Raw genomic sequence first — 22,542 nt, 5'->3', positions numbered from 1 at the left:
CACTTCACCCAGATCTGTGATAATCGCTTCAAAACCCAGGCCTGATCAAACGAAGCCAGATAATAGAAACATAAAAGTTGCTGTAAATGATTCATCACAAGAATTTTAAAAGGTTCGCGATCAAGAGCCGACGCTCTCCAAACGTGTCGGTGACAACGCAGTCGTACCGACCAGAATGAAAACCAGAAGGATCTCCTTGAAGACCTCGTGTCGGGGTTTGGCAAACACACAAAAGTGTGCAGACACTTAGGATCAGATGGAAAGAAAGAGACGATTCGGGGTTCAGATTACAGCTCATACTGTCGTCCACAGGATCGTAAATTTCAAGAAAAAACAGGATTATCTGTTTTGGCCAAAGAAAAGATGGAGTCAATCTTGAAAATGCAAAGAAAATAATTCATCTAACAAATGATTCACCGCCACGTGAAGTCCTCTGAAGCGTGACCCCTTTTCAAGAACTTCATTTATCTCAGCATCTGAACATGGGGAAGGTGACGGTGAACCAACTGAAGCCGGTTTTGATATATCGACTAGCAAATCAAGGGATTAAAAAAAGAGGAGAGTTTGTTTGAATAAATGAGAAAAATGTGCGTCTGCGTCGGCCAAATGCAGTCGTAAGTAAAAAGGGAGAGATAAGCGGGATTAAGTGGGATTTTAGCAAGTGTTTTTATTGTTATAAGATGAATATATACTATTTACACAATTCTAGAACTTGTGGATTGATATTTTCTTAGCTTCCACATGTAGCCTTCATGCTAAACATATCTGGAACGGAAGACACTGCACAATAAACGAGGTAAAATGAACAAAAAACAATTCAATTCCTAAACAAATAGGAGTTCCAACAAATCACGATACTACAATAAGGTCCCTTAGATGGCAGGACACGAAAAGAGCAACAATCCAGAGAGAACAAAGCTAAAAAACGAGTAACAGAAAGCACTGACGAAAAAAAGAGCCACGATGAATCAAGGCGTCTAATATCAGCCACAGATCCAGAAGGTCAACACACCAACGAGGGAAACCAGGGAGCGTCAACTTCATACCAAGGAAGAAACTTTAAAACGAGCCGACGCCGGTTCCCGGTGAATCCAGCGTGTACATAGGGCTGGATGATTACAAAGTCCCAGCAGATCTGCGTGGTTATCAGGTCCAGTATGTTGCCGGCAAACATGGGGAAACCAGGAGAGAAACAGGAAGTGACTTCACGGATAAAATGTATCTAGAAAATAAAAAATAAAACGTTTATTCACCTTTTTTCACTCTTTATTTTAATAAATAAAGTTTTAAGATATCACTTAAGAAACTATACCTTCTGAGGTACCGTCATGTTTATCTTAAAGTGTGTAAACATACTTTAAGCTGCTATTTTAACCCTTAAAATAGAATCTCAAATGTTCAAACATAACTATAATTAACTCGGTACTTCTTAGAGCCATAGTCGTCATTTAAGCATTTTTTTTATTCCTTTCATGTTCAGTAAAAAGATTCTCTACGTATTTTTTTTATCTTGACGGGATCTGGAGATATGTGACCCGTCCATGCACCCGGCGCCATGTGACCCGAACCCGTGTCGGTGCCGCATCCTTCACGGTCGAGCAGCAGAAGCTAACGCTGTAAACACAGCGCCGGCTCACGGTGAACGTGGTCAACGAGGTTAAGTCTAGACTCGTCTGATAAGCAGTGGCGACGCGGCACAGGAGCCACAGTTGTTTGCGTCGATAAGTGGCGCTTCATCCAGCCTTCACGAAACAAACCGCCGGTTTAAAAGTAGACGACCTGAAAGCTGATCTAATTTCCTAGAAACGATTAGAAGGACCGAGTTTGACGAAGAGTTCACGCAGAAGATAAGGGAAAACCCCTCTTAACGTATGCACGGAGTATCACGGAAACTTAAACCTAATCTTTCGTTTTAGAAGAAATTACAACACTGTCAAATATTTTTATAAAATAAAATAAATGATAAGACACAAAAGAAGAAAAAAGCTTAATACGGGACATTTTTATATTGAATTTAAAAGGCTACAAATAAAAACATTGAATTTAGGAAGTTTATTTTCTAATTATTATTAATTATAACAAGAATATCCAACTCTATGTGTAAAAAAAAGAATCATTAATTTCCAAAATATTCAACTTAAAAATACATATATATATTCCAAAAAATACATTTATTACATATAAAAAAACGTTTCAAATGTTGAATTCAACCATTGAATATTCCGATGACAATGATATAAAAATTGCGTGTTTTGTGCAACATAATGTGCTGATAATGGACTCCAAAAATCTGGACTCATTGGGCTTTTACTCTCCTTTATTTTCAGTGTTTTATCATTTTATTTAATAATTTTTCCTTCAATGGAACGTGGGTTGTTTTATCTTGTTTTTACTACTGTGCTGTTTTAATGGATTGTGTCATTTTACACTGTAGTTATGGGCTTTTATGTAAAACACTTTGTAACTACGGTTTGAAAAGTGCTATATAAGTAAAATCATTATTATTGGACAAAACTGAAACTTTGGTAATTGCTGCTGATAAAGGGTTGAGTCAGTACTTGGGTGACTCAGGTCAGTCTGTCAAACTGAGCCTGAGAAACCTGGGTGTTGTATTTGATAAAGACAAGTCTCTAGTTCAACACTGAAGAAAACTGACCACAAACTGTTTCAACTGAGAAAAATCTCTAAACTTAGGAAAATGATGTCACAACATGATCTGGATCTTATAATCCATGCGTTTGTGTCGTTTAGACTATTGTTACAGTTTACTTTGGCGTCTAAACAAGAAGGATCTTCTCGCCTGCAGTTCATACAAAACTCTGCAGCCAGAATTCTGAGCCGCTCTAGTAGAAGAACTCACATTTCTCCTGATCCTTAAAACTCTTCACTGGCTGCCAGTTTCTTTCAGGATCAACTTTAAAATTCTGGTTCTTACTTTCAGATCTATTCATGGTCAGACCTTCCATCAGTGATCTGATCCAGACTTACACCCCAGCTCGGGCTCTGAGGTCTGTGGATCAGAATCTACTGATGGTTCCTGAACTTCAGGACCAGAGGAGAGAAATCCTTCCAGACTGTTGCTGCTAAGCTTTGGAACCATCTCTGTGTTTGATGATCTACTGACTCCTTCAAGAAACATATGTGTTTGATGATCTACTGACTCCTTCAAGAAACATCTGTGTTTGATGATCTACTGACTCCTTCAAGAAACATCTCTGTGTTTGATGATCTACTGACTCCTTCAAGAAACATCTCTGTGTTTGATGATCTACTGACTCCTTCAAGAAACATCTGTGTTTGATGATCTACTGACTCCTTCAAGAAACATCTCTGTGTTTGATGATCTACTGACTCCTTCAAGAAACATCTGTGTTTGATGATCTACTGACTCCTTCAAGAAACATCTGTGTGTTTGATGATCTACTGACTCCTTCAAGAAACATCTGTGTGTTTGATGATCTACTGACTCCTTCAAGACACATCTGTGTTTGATGATCTACTGACTCCTTCAAGAAACATCTGTGTTTGATGATCTACTGACTCCTTCAAGAAACATCTGTGTTTGATGATCTACTGACTCCTTCAAGAAACATCTGTGTTTGATGATCTACTGACTCCTTCAAGAAACATCTGTGTTTGAAGATCTACTGACTCCTTCAAGAAACATCTGTGTTTGATGATCTACTGACTCCTTCAAGAAACATCTGTGTTTGATGATCTACTGACTCCTTCAAGAAACATCTCTGTGTTTGATGATCTACTGACTCCTTCAAGAAACATCTCTGTGTTTGATGATCTACTGACTCCTTCAAGAAACATCTCTGTGTTTGATGATCTACTGACTCCTTCAAGAAACATCTGTGTTTGATGATCTACTGACTCCTTCAAGAAACATCTGTGTTTGAAGATCTACTGACTCCTTCAAGAAACATCTGTGTTTGATGATCTACTGACTCCTTCAAGAAACATCTGTGTTTGATGATCTACTGACTCCTTCAAGAAACATCTGTGTTTGATGATCTACTGACTCCTTCAAGAAACATCTGTGTTTGATGATCTACTGACTCCTTCAAGAAACATCTGTGTTTGATGATCTACTGACTCCTTCAAGAAACATCTGTGTTTGATGATCTACTGACTCCTTCAAGAAACATCTGTGTTTGATGATCTACTGACTCCTTCAAGAAACATCTGTGTTTGATGATCTACTGACTCCTTCAAGAAACATCTGAAGACACTTTTATTTGTGTTTTTCCCGGATTTTCTCGGACTTCTGTGTTTTTTTCTTATGTGTCTTGATCTTTTAAAGTATATATTTTAACTGTGTATTGTTTTTGATTGTTAAAGTGTTTGTGACCCTGGTCTAGAAAAGACGCTTTAGAAATAACCATAACTTACTTACTTACTATTATAATTATTATCTATATCTTCACTTAAAACCACCATAAACTACTAAATCCAGACTCAAAAACCACTTTTGTTCCTCAAGCTCAGCTTTGATTGAGAGTTCAAGTCTTTCTACTCCTTCCACTGAGGCCCAAATATTTAAAAAGACCTTCAAACACACTCTTCTTGAATTATACTTTCACGCAGACGTTTAAAAAAAAAAAAGAAAGAAGGATCCGGAGCTCACGACTCACGAGCTGATTCAAAGCAGACGCTGAGAACGTGTGGAGCCGTGAACGACATTTGTTAAATACTTCTGTAAACCATCTGGAGCAGCGAGGACTTCGCGGACCTTCGCGGGTCCAACACGACGAGGTGGTTTCTGTAAATAACAAGACGTGGAAGTATTTTCTTATGTTTAGATGGGTTTTTTTTAAAGTCTTCTCGGAGATGACAACAAAATGAACGAGGTGACCAGACGCCATGTGACGGATCATTTTTCTCTTTTCCCCTCGACTCGCCAGGTTCCACGCGAGCGGGTCATGTGATACTTGAACAGACTCCAAGCATGATTTTGAAACGGCTTGTTCGACGACTCGAGTCGGTGAAACCTTCCCTCTGGTCTGTATCCAGTGACTCGAGCCGATTGGTTCATTTAGTTCTTTGAACTATTAAGATACTTGTAACCTCGAGTTCATTTCGGATCCAGCAAAACAATCCAAAGTTTAACTTCATAAAACACAACAGATGATCATCGCGGAAATAAATCAACTTTCATGTAAAAAAAAAAGGTGTTGTTGTTGATTGTTAGATGTTGTTTTAGGGTTTTTAGATGTTGGATTTGTTGTTGTTTTTTCGTATTAATTATGACTGTATGACGTCATGGTAATAGTGTAATAATGAGATGATGAATGAGCTCCTTGGCAGAGGTATGAACTCCATCCATCCCCTGATCCATCCATCCATTCATCATCCATCCATCCATCCCCTGATCCATCCATCCATCCATCCATCCATCCCCTGGTCCATCCATCCAGCCATCCATCCATCCATCCATCCATCCATCCATCCATCCATCCATCCATCCATCCATCCATCCATCCATCCATCCATCCATCCATCCATCCATCCATCATCCATCCATCCATCCATCCATCCATCCCCTGATCCATCCATCCAGCCATCCATCCATCCATCCATCCATCCATCCAACCATCCATCCATCCATCCATTCATCCCCTGATCCATCCATCCATCCATCCATCCATCCATCCATTCATCATCCATCCATCCATCCATCCATCCATCCCCTGATCCATCCCCTGATCCATCCATCCCCTGATCCATCCATCCATCCATCCATCCATCCATCCATCCATCCATCCATCCATCCATCCATCCATCCATCCATCCATCCATCCATCCATCCATCCATCCATCCATCCATCCATCCATCCCCTGATCCATCCATCCATTCATCATCCATCCATCCATCCATCCATTCATCATCCATCCATCCATCCATCCCCTGATCCATCCATCCATCCATCCCCTGATCCATCCATCCATCCATCCATCCATCCATCCATCCATCCATCCATCCATCCATCCATCCATCCATCCATCCATCCATCCATCCATCCATCCATCCATCCATCCATCCATTCATCATCCATCCATCCATCCATCCATCCATTTATTGTCGATTAATCTTGTTTTAGTTTTTGTTCTGACAGTTCATTTAATCTCTAAAAGAATATCTGTATAGTGTTTGTATAAAAGAGATGATAGCAGGGCTCCTTGGCAGAGGTATGTACAAATTGGTGCTCCAGGACCTCAAGCAGAGTTTAGTCACTTTTTCCACCAGTTTTTTATTGGATATTCTGTTATACTTTTGCTCTCGAATAGAGAATATACAAGAAAATAATCGACAACAGAAGTCATCAAAACAAACCACTAACACGAGTCAGTCTGTCCCAGCTATAAAAAGGCGACACACAAAACTCATTCACAACAATGGACTTTGGATCACGTTGACCAGTTTCAAACTCGATCGCAAAACTACGACCCATTCGCTGCCCCCGTGTCGCACTTTGGCAGCAGTCATTCGAACGTTCAAAGCTTCGCTTGAATTCATGTTCTTCGCGTACGTTTCCTCTCAGTCCATCATTTCTTTGTCTAATTCTTGCTTTTCTTTTCTCGGTTTCTCTTTTTAGCTGCTTGTTCGATATAATGATGTCGTTCAGCGCCGAAGACGTCTTGTTCGAAACACCAATTAACTACACACTGTTTACACACTTACACACACAATACATACGAGTGGGCAGTGCTAACACCAGTCCTGTGTTTCCCATTACATCGATAGTGTGTGTGTGTGTGTGTGTGTGTGTGTGTGTGTGTGTGTGTGTGTGTGTGTGTGTGTGTGTGTGTGTGTGTGTGTGTGTGTGTGTGTGTGTGTGTGTGTGTGTGTGTGTGTGTGTGTGTGTGTGTGTGTGACCAGAAAATCTGGAGCTCAGCTCACGATACCCACCGTCCGTCCACATCTGAGCGACCGCTCGTCTCACGGCTCTGTAATCACCGCGACTATTTCGGTGAGATCTGACTCGGACGGCGTAACCACGGCGACGGTCATGAGGAATAATAAACAGACTCAGGAGTCGACGTGACGTCGACCGACAGAGTGTGTGTGCGTGTGTCAGGTTCTAGTTTTTGACCAAAAAACAAAAAAAAAATCATTATTTCCATCTGTGTAAATGTTTATTTCATGAAAATGTGTTTATAGTGGGTCGAATTATTGTTTTGTTTCACACACAACTGTTGCACAAACGCACAATTATAGAAATGTGGATTCAGTTTATTCCTGAAAATGTTTTTCTGTCGAGTGTAAACTGTTTTAACGTAGATATTAATCGCATTTATTCAGATAAATAATGCATGTTTCTGATTAAAATTGTATTTTTTGCCTGATGATAGAAAGAGTCGGTTGTTGTTCAATTAAATTTTTATAAAATGTATATTAATCAAAAACTTCTATATGTGTAATATGGATTTGAGAGTATTTTTTACAGAATGTTCACTTCTATGGCTTTTAACTGCTGCTGCGCAGAAGTAGCAAAAACTATAACTACAATAAAAATACGTATTGCAGAAATAAATCAACTATTGTGTTGTTGTGTTATGGTTGATAGATGCACATTTTTTGTGTTTTTTTTTCTTTTTATTGTGACAATAAAATCCTTAAAAAAACTCTTCCAATAGTTTTATCATACAGTCGATCAAATATTGATAAAAGTATGGAAGTACATCAATGGCATCAGAATATTGAATGGTTGAATTTTTTTTTAAATTAAATATTGAAAGGTTGAATTAATTTCAATTATTTCATATTTATTATATATACATTTAAATTATTCAATATGTTTTAATTCGTAGTCTTTTAAATTCAACATAAAACAATTCGAAGCGTTTTAAATTCAACATAAAACAATTCGAAGCGTTTTAAATTCAATATAACATTTTTCGAAGCATTTTAAATTCAATATAAAACAATTTGAAGTGTTTTAAATTCAATAAAACTTTTTTCGAAGACTAAAATTCAGCTGTTCATTTTTAAAAGAAGTTAAAAAAAAACACTTTTATGCTGATAAATGTCTTTAAACTATGACAGTGTGATGTTAATATTTTTTAAAGGGCCAGGTTTTGCGAAAATTAACTTAAATAATTATGTTTTTATTACATTAAAATAGGTCAATAATATGATTTCACAACAGTTTCCGTTGAAGCTTCACACCTGATAAAGAGAACAGGAAGTTGACGCAGAACATCCTCTCGATGTTATCGTCTAGTTCCAGGAATCGTAGACGAGAAGCTGCTGATGGTGAAGAGATTGACATCATGAAGTCGCAGCAGAGTCGACTCTCACTCACAGACGAAGACATGGCTGCACTGATCCTGCTGCTGGTGACGTTCTTCTCCAACAACATCCTCGCTGAGATCCTCAAGGAAGAAGGAGACTCTCATCACTTCATCCTGAACAAACCAGCTGATGACGTCTGCTTGATCTCAAGATGGATCGGTGAGGAGAAGGAACTTCTGTGGAACTCTTCACAGCATCATGACTCCAGTCTTCAGAGAGAAGCTTCTTATAAAACCGACCCTCTGAAGGTTTCAGACTCGGGTCAGTACCAAGAACAGTGCTGGACCCAGAACAACGTCACGCACGAGAAGAACTCCACTCTCCTGGTTTGTCGCAGAAGAAAGATGAGACATCAGTCCTTTTACCCTTATGTTGGACAGACACTGGAGCTGAACTGTGACGGTGTGGGACCAAACCAGAGTGTCCAGTGGGCTTTACGTCAATATAACCGCAGAACAAGAAATTATGAATTAGCTTTAATCGATGATGAAACATCTTCAATGTACAAACTACAGCAAGTGAAGAACAAATCATCTCTTCTGGTAACGTTTGACAGAAGTTCTGGTTCGGTCAATTATTATTGTCTGGAGAAGAACCATCAGAGCTGTGAACTACTGAAGGAGTTTAATGTTTTTATACAATATAATCACATTCACAGGTGGGTGGGAGAGAGTCTGGAGCTGAACTGCTCTGACTTCAGTGGAAACAAACCACATGTGTGGAGGATTAGTTCAGTGATGAAAGATGAAGTGATTAACAACTACACTCTGATGTTTCCATCACTGACCTTGAACCACACAGGTGAATACACCTGTGATCGCAGTGGTCAGGATGATACTTACCTTCTGTATGTGTGTCCTGAGTCTGACCCGCCTGCTGATGTGTTCTTCACTGGAGGAGAGAACGTGACTCTACAGTGTGACTGGAAACAGCCTGATGTGATCCAGTGGTTCATGAAGACAAACAGAACTGAAGGAAGAACATCACGTTTATATCAAGGACAAGAAGACGGAATCTTTCGATCCGACCCGAGCCTGGTGATCACTAACATCTCTCTGGAACACAGCGGAGAGTTCTGGTGTGTGGTTAAGAAAGACGATCGTTGTGTGTTCACATCTAAGACCCTTGTAACGTTCGGAGAGCCAGAGGTTGATCACCATCTAGTGCGGTCTGTGCTGCTCAGTGTCGTGATCTTCATGATGTGTGTTGTTGTTGTTGTTGTTGTTGTTGTTGTTGTTGTGGTCCAGAGGAGCAGGAGTAGAGAGCAGCTCCCAGCACCTGTGGAGGAAGTGGAGATGTTGGAAGTGTCTCCAGCGTCAGCAGATGTTCAGCCAGAGACTCTCTGAGGCGTCAACATGATCCACGAGTGTTTGGATGAATCTTTCTTTGACTGTTTGTTTGTAATCATTGTGACTCTTGTTTCCTCTTCAGTGTCAATAAAGTTCAACCATTGACCTCCAATAAAAGACTCCAGTTTTCTTTGTGTAGAGATGAAGTCGATGAGTTTATGTCACATATTATTCTGACTTCTTTCTTCCTGTTTTCCTTCTTTCTGCTCCTCAGTCTGGTTATTTTTCTCACTGATGTCTCTTCTCTTTTCAAACATTTTCTCCAGAAAACAAGGTCAATAATCTTTTTAATCTCCTTCCTGATCTCATCACCGACTGCTTCAATAATGCAAGGATTTTTAAATATTTTATTTTGATCTATGTTCTTTATACGTTATACTTTGTCATCTATCTATCTATCTATCTATCTATCTATCTATCTATCTATCTATCTATCTATCTATCTATCTATCTATCTATCTATCTATCTATCTATCTATCTATCTATCTATCTATCTATCTATCTATCTATCTATCTATCTATCTATCTATCTATCTATCTATCTATCTATCTATCTATCTATCTATCTATCTATCTATCTATCTATCTATCTATCTATCTATCTATCTATCTATCTATCTATCTATCCATCCATCCATCCATCCATCCATCCATCCATCCACCCACCCACCCACCCACCCAGCCACCCACCCACCCAGCCACCCACCCACCCACCCATCCATCCAACCAACCGTCCGTCCATTCATCCATCCATCCATCCATCCATCCATCCATCCATCCATCCATCCATCCATCCATCCATCCATCCATCCATCCATCCATCCATCCATCCATCCATCTATCCATCCATCCATCCATCCATCCATCCATCCATCCACCCACCCACCCACCCACCCACCCACCCACCCACCCATCCATCCAACCAACCGTCCGTCCATTCATCCATCCATCCATCCATCCATCCATCCATCCATCTATCCATCCATCCATCCATCCATCCATCCATCCATCCATCCATCCATCCATCCATCCATCCATCCATCTAAATGTGTTGTTTCTTTTTAACAGCTGCAGAAATGAACATGAAGATCAGGAAAGAGGGGAAGAGGAAAACCACTAATGGAGGTCAAGAAATGCAAAAATCAATCGCACAAACTCTGTATGTTCTTTGGACACAGAGAGGAAACCGGAGTACCCAGAGGGAACCACAGAGGGGACTTTAAACTTTGCCTTAAACTTCTCTTTCAGTCTCCGTCACTCATCGTCAGCCTCTTGTTTGGTTACAAGTTCCCCAGTTTCCTCTTCAAGAAAGGATCAGTCACAGACCAAAGCTGTGGCTTTGACTCAACACGGAAGAATCTAAAGTTTTACTGGTAAACCTCGCGGTGGACTTCAGACCTCCTATGACGATCAGGGTCTTCGGGGGTTGATGTGAAAGTGTTACACAGGGCTTCACCAGAAGCTCCTGAATCACCTCGGGAACAAGCTCACCTGTCGTCCAACTGGCCAATTTCCTCCAGGTCGGACAACAAAGCCAGGAAACGCTGTTTGAAGACAGAAACACTTTGATAGTTACGAGCTTATCGGGGCGCTCGAGAACACTTGTGCAGGGGGGTGGGGTGGGGGGGGGTATGGACGCCATGTGGGGGTGTAGGTGTGAGAGGAAGCCCAACAGAACCACCTCATGTGGTCACCATTAGTTCAGGGACGGCTTTGATGGAAAACGTCGAAGCTTTGTTATGAAAATATGATGCTTTTATCCTCCATACGTGTTGCAGTTCACTCCGGTTTACATCCTCGACCGAACAAAGACGGGACTGTTTCTGCCACCAAATTTGTTCTTGACACGACATCATCGCCGAGAGGTGAGGAAAAAAACCACCAGGTCACTCTGGAGATTGCGTTCTCAAGGTTTTCATCTGGTATCGTCCTCTGATGCTCGCCCACGTGGTCCGACTCTCCGTAGGGTTTTATGTTTTTTTTAGACAGAAAATAAAGAGAGAAAGTCAGTCGATGAATCTGATTGGACTGTGAGAAATTCATTCTTCTAAATAAGATGCACTTCTATAATCCTTTCTGGTCCACCATTTTGACTTTACACTCACCTTAGACCTACTTTTTTTTAGATTCGGTTTTTAGAAAAAAATGTTGTCACCGAAAAAAACAAACGACCTTGGATTGTGAGCTTAAGTAGCAGAACATCTACAATTCCTTACCGAAGATCTGAGCCAAGATAGAGACAAATAATAGAATATAATACCGATGATCTAGATCGTAGCTGTGTCTGAAATCGCATACTTGCGTAGTAAAACTTGGTATTTTTAGCATAAGTGCATAAGTGTCTCAATTCTTAGTATGTGAAATGTAGTGCTCCATACTCACTAAATTGTCACTAAAACGCACACAAAACTGAGTATGGATCGATGGACACTTTCTACACTAAACGGCTCCATCTTAATGACGTTTTTATATATATGTTACACATATACTTACATATATAAACACATATACTACGACACGTCTTCGATACTGATACCGGCGTAAATAACTCGTAAATATTTCGTTTCTCATATCTCATGATCCAAACAAAGCGTGCCGCCAGCAGGTGGCGATAGTGTTCCTACAGCTGGTTGAAATCATTGTTAAATAGTAGTAGAAGAAGAAGCTGTCGCGTCATTTCCTGTTAGTGCGTAGCAGCAGAGTTTGATTTAAGACATACTATCTGTGGAGGATTAGTTACTAGTTAGTACGTACACTATCCTGATGCACCTTCAGTGCACTAACGGGAGTATACACCAAGACGTCCAAAATTAACAATAATTTTGTGGTTTTTTTCCCTTAATATTACTTCTCTACATTTATTGTATCTATACAATTTGTAAAGGAACTTAATGAAACAAAAGGTGGCAGTAGAGTTTGGGAAACTCGCTCGCACAATGGACACATTTCGATAGGAGCAGAAAGCTGAAGCTTTACATAAAAAAAGTATAAAGTACTAAAACACAGATAGACTCTAATAATCACGTGACCTCCTTGGCAGAGGTAACTAATCCATCAGCCGTGTGACTTATTATTGAGGAAGAAGAAGGGGAAGAAGGCGAAACACACCAAGTTCAGGGAACTTCGCTCCACAGTGGAAATGACTTCAGCAGGGATGGGAAAATTTCGGGGGCTCTGCTCCGAAACAGTAGCTTCTCCTTTTCCCCGGAGCGGTCGGCCTGTGGTCGGGGGCCGCACGGAACGACACGAGGTCACGAGGCGGCGCCAATGTTTTCACGACGACCGGGCACGAGATGGCGAGTCGACCGTCGCCGGACGAGTTGGACAAACGATGCAGAGAAGAACCGATTCACAGCGTGTCGAGAACCTTTTGATGTCAGAGAAGAATCTGGATTTTATCACTTCGTCCTCATCCTGTTCAAGCAGAGGGTCTGAGGAGGTCGCCATGGCGACGGGATAATCGATGAGGTCGAACGAAAGTCGACCTTGCTAATCGTCACACTCGGTGATGGAAGAAACCGTCTCTCGATGATCACACGCTGGTTTCATGTACCAAGTGCAGGAAACTTAACATCTGGTTTCGCCGCCTGCTGTGTGGCTAGTAAAGTCCAGACACATCCCGGCAGCCTCGGTTTACTTCAAGGGGTCAAGAGGTCAACAGTGCACACTTGCTCAAGGGAGCGTTTTGAAATGTCTGAGAAGAAAACTGAGCAAAAGTTTCTCTCATTTTCTTAGTTGATGAAGTCTCATGAAATACCATCCTTACTTTAAGAGACTAGTTTGCTCTATAATCCTTTGCCTTGAACAAGTATCCTATTGAAACCTCACATCGTTTGAAGCTAAGGGCGCCCCCTACTGACCTCTGAAAATATGACACTGCTTCATGAAGCTTCATCGACACATCACTACATTTTCTACTCACCCTCATGTCAATTTATATTGGATTATTTAAGGGTAATGTACTGTTCTTTTGAGAGTTATAGACAAAAATGTTTGTTCATTTCAATGCAGCGACCGGAGCTCATTTGTCTTCGTCTTCATCTTCGTCCAAAAAGACACATCCAAATACTTCCTTACTGCTCGTCTGTAACGTCCCTCTTGGATTGAAGCCTCGACATACAAACTAGAAAATTAGTCTATATTTTAAATGTATTTGTAGCAGAAGATACCAGGTTATCAAATAATCCCAGGCTATTACCGTATTTTCAGCACTATAAGGCGCACTTAAAAGCCTTTAATTTTCTCAAAAAACGACAGTGCACCTTATATATGATCATTACCTGGTGGGTTACTTGTCTACAAACACTTTGATGACTCTGGGCCGACTGATCCGACACGCCGTGGGTGGGATTACGTCATTGCGTCACCACAGGGTGGTATTAATGTCGCACAACACATCATGGCGGATGGCTACGGAGTAAGATTACTGCTACCGGTTTGAGGGAGTGTGTCTTGGTTGTATTACACTCAAAACTTTTTTTTTTGCGCACCAAATCTCTTCAACCCGTCATACACGTGCGTTCAACATGTCATACACGCGCGCTCTAGCCGTCATACACGTGCTCACTCAACATTTGTCTGCTCACAACACCAGTCTCACACGCTGCTGCTCGAAAGCCTTTTAAACATCATTTGAACATCGTTACCATGGGAGTGAACGGAGTTGTCAGAACGCTTAATAAAGTTTGACTTTATCGGACTCTTTTGTTGACATTCCCTTTAGCACAGCTCCATCTAGTGGATGCATAACGTAACCCCAGTCAAATGTTTAACTGTATCTTTTATTCTATGCGCCTTATAATCCGCAGCGCCCCATTTATGAAAACACTTCTAAAATAGGCCATTCATTGACGGTGCACCTTATAATCCGGTGCCTCTAATAGTGCGGAAAATACGGTTAATGAAATATAGACCTATATACATTTTTCAGAACAATTCCTAATTTAATTAATTATATATAATATATAATTAATTAACATGTTTTAATTGTATTGGCACATTATTTATATTCAACCGACTTTATCTAAACTCCATGTATATGAGGCACATTTTCACAAACAAATGAAAAGTAACTTTTTTATCTGTGAAAGAAGAAAAAACTGTTGAATTTCAGCTGTAAAGAAAATAGTTTTTTTATTTTTTATTCTATTGGCACAATATTCACATTAAACGACATGATGAACTCGCTGTATATGAGGCACCTTTTTTACAAACAAATAAAAGTCAACCTCTCGCACGATCTGGTTAACGCGAGGAAATGAACGTCGGCTCGAGGGAAACGCGTGAAGCGCCAAAAGAGAGGGAGACGACGAGCGCTTGTGGTTAGTGTGGAGAAAATAAGCTGTTGGCAGATTTTATTAGACCATATAAACGCATTCAAATGTGCAGTAAATGCTGGATTCACTGACGTCGTTTTGAAGGAACTTCAATTTGTATTCAAATCAAAAGAAAATGACCTTTTCAAACTCCCCGCTGTTCGACCCTCGAGTACTTCCTGTCGCGGAAAAACAAAGAGAAGCTCAAGGACAGGTCAGCGTCTCGCTCTACGTTGACTCGAAATACTTCTGTGATTCTTTCATCCGCTGCCTCGGCCAAATCACTTCCTCTTTCATGTTAATGTGGCAGCGAGTTGATGGACGGAATACAGTCGATCTGACATCATGGTCCAGATGTGTCGTTTGTCTTCGTGGCTCAGGGTTTATAGACACATTATCCTAATGCTCCGAGAAACAGTTTTGTTTTGAGGGTTTTACCGAATAATAAAAATGTCTTTCAAGTCAGGATGAGGAGCTTCGTCGTCCAGGAGAGGCTCAGAGTGGATCTGGTCGACCCAGAGATGATGTTAGAATATACTATTTAGGATGAAAAATCTGATTTAAAATAACTATTTTACCAAATATTAATTTATATTCACTTAAATATACTTTTTAATGTAAGTAGTAGTTGTAAATACTTGCAAAAATTGCAAAAACCCTATCGTTATATTCAGATACTACTAAGGAATAATAATAATATACTTGATAATTTCTACATGATCTTTGAACTGTACCCAGGTCTAGTCTAAAGAAATAAAAATGCAAAAGAAACACATTTTCAAAGCATTTTTCTTTTGCCTGATGAACATGTTGTTAAAATTATTTAGGTAAAAAAAAGTGGGGGTTTTTCTAACAAAACAAGAAAAATCTAGGTTAAAAAGTTGCGTCATCTTGTGGTATTCTAAATAAATAAGTACATTATGCTGATAAGTACATAGAAAGAAGTTTTTTGTTTGGTCAGAAACATGTTTTTAGTTTTTTCAGGAATTTTGTTCACCAGAACCCTAACCTAAGACTGAAAACCTCATTGTAGAAACAGAAATGCTATAGCATAGAAAATGTATCCTATTTCCCACAGAACACTGAAAAATACACACAACACAATCGTTAAGAATCTATTGATATGACACGTATCCCAATATATTGCGGTATCCTCTCGTCCTCAGCCACCATATAATAACTATTGTCAAAAAGAAAAATGAAATATGAAAGCCTAATTTTTTATTATTTATTTAATTTTAATCACTTAAGTGCTCTTTAATATTTATACAGTAACTCTAACCTCTCGTCCTCAGTCCTCACGTGATTTCCTTGTTGTTTAAGCTGCGGAGGAGGACATAACGATTGCTGCCATCTAGTGGCCGGAGGTTTAATTACAACAAAAAAAATAAACAAAAGTTGTGAATATTTAGATTCTAATTAAAAAATGATTTATTTTGTTTTACTTCATTTAACAGTATGGATATGGGATTTCAAATAAAAATGTTTGTATGTATGGTTGTTGTTGTTCTATTTAATTATTGTTTTTGAAAGAAATTGAGTAATTCTCAACATAATTATAGTAATGTTATAAAATAATATTTCGCACTATATACCCGATAAATAATTTTTAACACCCCTACAATAGGCCGGTAGAATTCTTTTTAGTCCTGCAATGCATGCTGGGACTTTAGTATTTAATCAAAAAACTCATAGCAACATAGTAACAATAGGTCGTAACGTCGGCGTTCAATCATTTTTGTGTTTAAATTAAGTTTTCCAAGTCGTTCAACGGTCAATATCAACAGTATATATATATAATAAAAGTATCTTGGAAACACTTTTCACAGTGGACGTCGTTCAGGCTTCGATCCAAGACTACATCGCGAGGCCTCCACAGGTCGGCACTGTTGGCATCCGACAACACGAGTCTCGCCTCTAAAACCTTCCTGCCTATAGTGAAGTTTCCAGAAACCCGATCCTCCCGAAAGCTACTGCTAATGCACAGCGAAATTAAACCTCGTATTAACAGAACCGTAAAGAGAAGTTACAGCCGAAAACTGCAGGCTGTAAAATAAAGGAGCGCAGAGCTCCGGGTACAGATGTGGACCTGAGCCCCGGGGGCGACTGGAAGGTTCTTTACTTCTCAGTCGACGCTTTGAATTCCATCCGATATGTTTGTGTGTTCAAGTGCGAACGCAATTAGCGTGAACCCACTTACGACACGCAGCGCTAATATCCCCACAGAGACCATAAAACCTTCAAAAGGGAGCCGCCCGGGCACGAGCGCTGAAAAAAACCGAGGCCAGGATCTGATGAAGACGACGACGATGAAAGTGAAAGTTTTACGATAATAAATAAGCAAAAGGTCAGCGATTCCGGCCGCGGTCGGCTAGTAAAAAGGCAATGGAGCGAGACTCGTGGATCCGTGTTAGCGAAGGTTTCTTCTGGTTATCCGAGCGTGGAGAGTCGCTGGTTAGTGACACACTCGTGCAGAAGGTATTGATCCAGTGACCTTTGCTCAGAGATGTGGGGGGTCGGTTGCGTTTAAACATCAGGGATTTGGTTAAATGGACGAGCTTGCCAGAGGCGATCGTTATTGTCTTCGGTGTAAAAGTGCATCGCGTACGCTGATGACATATGCATGATAAAACAATCAAAACACAGAGTCCGTTCCGTCTTATACTTCGCTTCGTGGAGAAAGATGAACAATCCAGAGTGTGTCACGGGTCGTTTATTCGCCGCTTCAAGTCAAACAAAATACAAGCTTTCAATTACGATCGACCACACTTTCTCCCGGCGACTGTACAGGTCAATAGCCTCGGGCAGAAAAGGTCCCGAGCTGTAGAAACATCGCTATATTTAAGGCAAATTTCCCTTCCGGGAGGTCGTCTCTTTCCGGCCAAATAGTTCTTTCAAGTTCCCTGTGTCCCGATCACCCGCAGAGAGACATCCTGATTTGTTTTCTTGTAATCTAATCATTCAACTGTTCTCGGGCGGGAGTTATATTTTTTTTCCGTCTTTTAGCCTCCCTTTCCCGGATGTGTCTTGCTTCGTTCTTTGATCTACAATTTAAGGTGTGATTTGCAGATAAACAGATGTTGCAAATAACCGGTGTCATATCTCCAATTCTGATCAAAGCTTGCCTCGAACCAGTTTGAATAAGTCTGAGTGGAATGTTGATTGTGAATGTGTAGTCAAACGTTTCGCTATTAGATCAAGCGAGTAATTTATACTTTATATTTTGATGATCTTTTAGCATTAATTTAAGTATGGCTTATACGTATATAATAATTTTAATCTAACAATAATCTTGACTAACTAGCATCACAAACAAAGGTTTTTTTTTAATGTATTTTCCTTCTTTTCTTCATCTTGTGTTGACCATGTTTTCAGTTCAGGGCTTTGCTAGAGTGTGACTCATGATCCAATAACTGAGGTCGATCCTTTTTAAAAGTCTCATAATAAACCCGGACCCCCCAGAGAGAAGAGGTCGACCAAATTAGTTCTCGGATGCAGGGAGGGAAGGCGGGTCATTATGGTATGTTATCTGCAGAAGAAGCACCAATAAGTGAACATCTGGAGCTGCTGGATCCATAGAGAAAAGGTTGAAATAATGTCCGATGATATCTTGAACAACGTCAGCCAAGATAATCTAGAGTTATTGACTTAAGGACGGATCAAGATCTCAGATGCTAACATGCTAAGAACACCTTAAGAGGGTTAGCTTTGAGCTACAGATGATGACCCAATAAGAGATGACCTTGGGGACCCGGAACTATTTTGATAAAAGTCTCCTTTGGATCTGCCGAACAGTCGGCCTGATGGTAAACTGACCCTCATTATATATGTCTGGTCTCTTATCAGATTAAGTTCCCAGTAAAAACAAACGTCATTTTCTAAACCTTCTTCATGGAGACCTTGAACAAAGCCAAGCTTTGTACCTTCAATGCCAGCAAACTACTGACCCAAGATGTCACTGGAAAGGGGGACAACAAGGCCAGGCTTTTTTCCAGACTATAAGTTGCACTTTAAATCCATTTCCTCAAAAATCTACAGTGCATCTTATAACATGGTGCATTGTATATATTTTTTCTGGTTGTACTTACTGACCTTAATACAATTTTTTTTAACGGGGTTCAAAAATCTGTCAAAAAGTCTGAGTACGACTTTGGTGAGCTACAACGCCACACTGTGAGTAGTATGACCCAGTGAGGATTTGAACCAGGAGCCTATCGGAGTAATACTACAGAGCCTCACTATATAATATTACTCCGCTAGTCTACGTAGTATTACTTGGAAGCCGGGTCGTGAAAAAGATATACGCGTTCATTGATATCAACCTTATAAGCTGTATATACAAGGGGTCTATATTTATCTGTTGATACGATACGTATCACGATACAGTGTCAACGATGCGATATATTGTGATACTGTTGGAACAAGGATATATGTGTATTATTGTCCAGTACTTGACTCTGGTGTTGTAGTATTTACAGACCACATGACTCTTGACGAAGTCGTAACTGCCTTCATTTGTTTTCAAACCAAAATATGTCCTCACTGGACTCACTGTATCCTCTCGTCCTCAGTCACTGGCAGGATCTCACAGAATTTCAATGTTTCTTTAGCTGCAGAGGGCGTAATGTTTCCTTTTTTTAATCGATACAGTCCTGTCAAATATAGATTTTCTTTTTTATTGCAGTATATCACCATATTTTCTAACACTCCAAGTTTATATGTATGTTTTTCCACTGGCTTCTGTTATGAGCTTCACATACACTGTTCCCGAATGTCCTATATGACCATCCCACTCGTGACACCATTGATTACGATATGTTTCTGAAAGTCTTTTTCAAGGTATCCAAAAAATACATTAAATTCCTACTGTCCATTTGAACTTAAGGCCTTGAAATGTCCGAAAAAACCTACACGTCTGGAGTGTTCATCCTCACTGTGACACCATTTGAGGCAGAGTCGAGAACTCCGGGCTGGATCCGGCCTCAGACCCGGGTCTTACGGGGTTACTTCTGCGAACAGAAGTTGAAACGAGCTGTGAAACCGTACCTTGTGACGGTGGTCAGATCACAAGTTACGTTACTAGGCGTCCTCGGGCTCGACCCGGGGCACCCTTGATTCTTTCTCCGGCTCGGTCGCGCCGACAACCACCGCAAGGTCTTCATTTCAATCTCTATCTGTCCATGTGATTTATGGACCGGGGTGAGATCGGAGGTGGTCGTGTGACGCGGCGAAAAAAGAACAGAGGATTGTTCTGATTACTCAGCTTCAGTTTGGGAAACCAAGAACCCGCAGCTTCGAACGTGGATCCCCTCGAGGTCGGAGGTCTCTCTGATCTTTGCTGCCGCCACCGACGCCCCTTTAAACCGCCCTCGCTGCTCCTTCCCTGCAGACCCTCAACCTCAGCCCAACCCGGACCTGGATCCCATTGGAATCTACCCTCACACTTTTTAAACAAAATCCTGAACCGCACATTAGGATCAGAACCGGTTCGGGTTTCCGTCCGTGAGGCCAATTCAAGCCGAAGTGAATCGTAAAAGAAGGAAATCGTAACCACTTCCTCTGCACTTTAATATTAATGATGATCATCTTTAGAAGGAGGTTTTCTCAAGAGCAAGGTGGTCTTGGTCACATCCTAGGACCGAACCATCTTATTCTGGACGTCTGGTTGTGAAGGAACTTTTCTATTTTTGATAAAGTTATGTATCGAAATTCGATTAAAGCCGCACTACAGTACGTCACAATATAACTCTACAGCTATCACTTTACGCAAATTCTCAATGTGACCCCGGAAGCTCTTTAGGTTGGAGACGGCTATTGCATTCATTACCATAAAAATCAGAGAGTAGGTTTTTAGTTCAATAAAATGAGACTAAAAAACTTTTTGTTTTACTCCTTTATATGATGCATAGTCATCAGAATCTGAAAACTTTATTTGCAGTATTGTATTTTTTGTGTTGGCAAGATAAAAATAAAATGTAATATACATATAAATAATGAAAAAAATTATGGATAAAATAAAATAAAATGAACAATGTTTACGAGTAGAAAAGAGTTCTTGAAAAAATAAATAATAATAATAAATGTTTTAATGAAATGTTACACCGTCCTAACACCAGGGGGAGCCAGAAACAAATATACTCAATATTATTTATTGTCGCTTTCATATTTTGAGCTTTTTTTTTCTGCTCCTAATTGTCTGAGATTAATTTTTAAAAGATAATTCATGATATAGAGAAGATGTTAATGTATTGTTTCTTATTTTTACGCTTTTTTCAATTTTAATTAGAAACTCAAATTGTATATTTCATGGATTTCTTTTTCAACAGTGAATAAATCGTCAAAGAATTAAAGCATCAAATAAAAAAATATATAAATATAAAAGGATTTATTAGGTCTAAAAAAAAGTGAAGATTAATAATATAATGGAACAATATTTTTTTTAAATGACTAATTGTCGGGTAAATAAAAGTCAATGGAAAGAAAAAAGTTAGTAATGATTCCTAAATAATAATAAATAAATAAAACAGTAGCAAACTAAAACCTTTGAATCCTTTATTTAAGTTTTCCATAAAATCATTTTTATAGTTTCACTCTGACCTTCTGAGGGCCGCTTCAATGAAGAAAAAGGGCAGCAAAAGGCCCCCGAACCATGCTTTTTTGAGATCGTTTTAAAACAAATTAAGGAGAAAAAGACTAAAAACCAAAGTAATCTTCAAGCTTTATTCGATCCAGATTTCTTCGTCAGAGAACCACAGGAAGTGGGTCTGAAACAGCGTCTAAGAATGTGCGGCGACGCCACTTATCGCCGGGTCATCATCTCGAGTCCCTCCTGAGCCGGTCCTCCAAGACGACTGTGGTTCCACCCGACGCGTGGAGGTCATGGGTCACGATAATCTCATGTCATGTGGGATCCTTGCGAGAACAAGCATGTGAACGAATTATCTCGTTCATCTCCGGCGTTCTGGAGCCGCTGCGCTAGCGGTCACGCCACGTGACTTGACTTTTGATCTGCAAAAACAGCTTTTTTTTTTAAAGATCTAGTCGATTATTTAATGTATTTATATTTAAAATTGTTTTTTTATACAGTATTTTATACAGTTTGTGTTCTTGCATGTGAATAAGAAGCAGCTAGCGCTAGCTTAGCAACGCCATAAACAGGTAAATAAATCAAATTACGTGGAAATGCTTTGAACTTTGACTCCTGCGAAGCTTTCGTCATGATACACTTAAAGAAACAGTGTCTTTATAAAAGTCAGAACAGTGTAACAGGGTTTTTTGTTTTTATTCACATATGATTTTAATTGTGAAACATTACACTTTATCTGAATTTAACAAACATGTTTAATATCAAACGCTTTATTTAAGAAATGGTATTTTTCAGTGAATATTTTTAATCAATGTTTTTGTTTTTTCTTCATATGAACAAAATAAGTCGAAGAATATTTCCCGCTTGTGGAAGAGAGCCACCTAGTGGACGATCAAGAAAGTTACAGGTATAAGTATCATTTTCTTTGTGCGCGAGAAACATTGTTTCCTATTAAAAAAAAAACACACACAAAAAAACAGAATTAAGCA

Source organism: Callionymus lyra, chromosome 14 (genome assembly GCF_982586985.1).
Source record: "Callionymus lyra chromosome 14, fCalLyr1.hap1.1, whole genome shotgun sequence".
Lineage (NCBI taxonomy): Eukaryota > Metazoa > Chordata > Actinopteri > Syngnathiformes > Callionymidae > Callionymus > Callionymus lyra.
The sequence above is the reverse complement of the archived record's forward strand: the minus strand, read 5'-3'. Positions refer to the sequence as shown.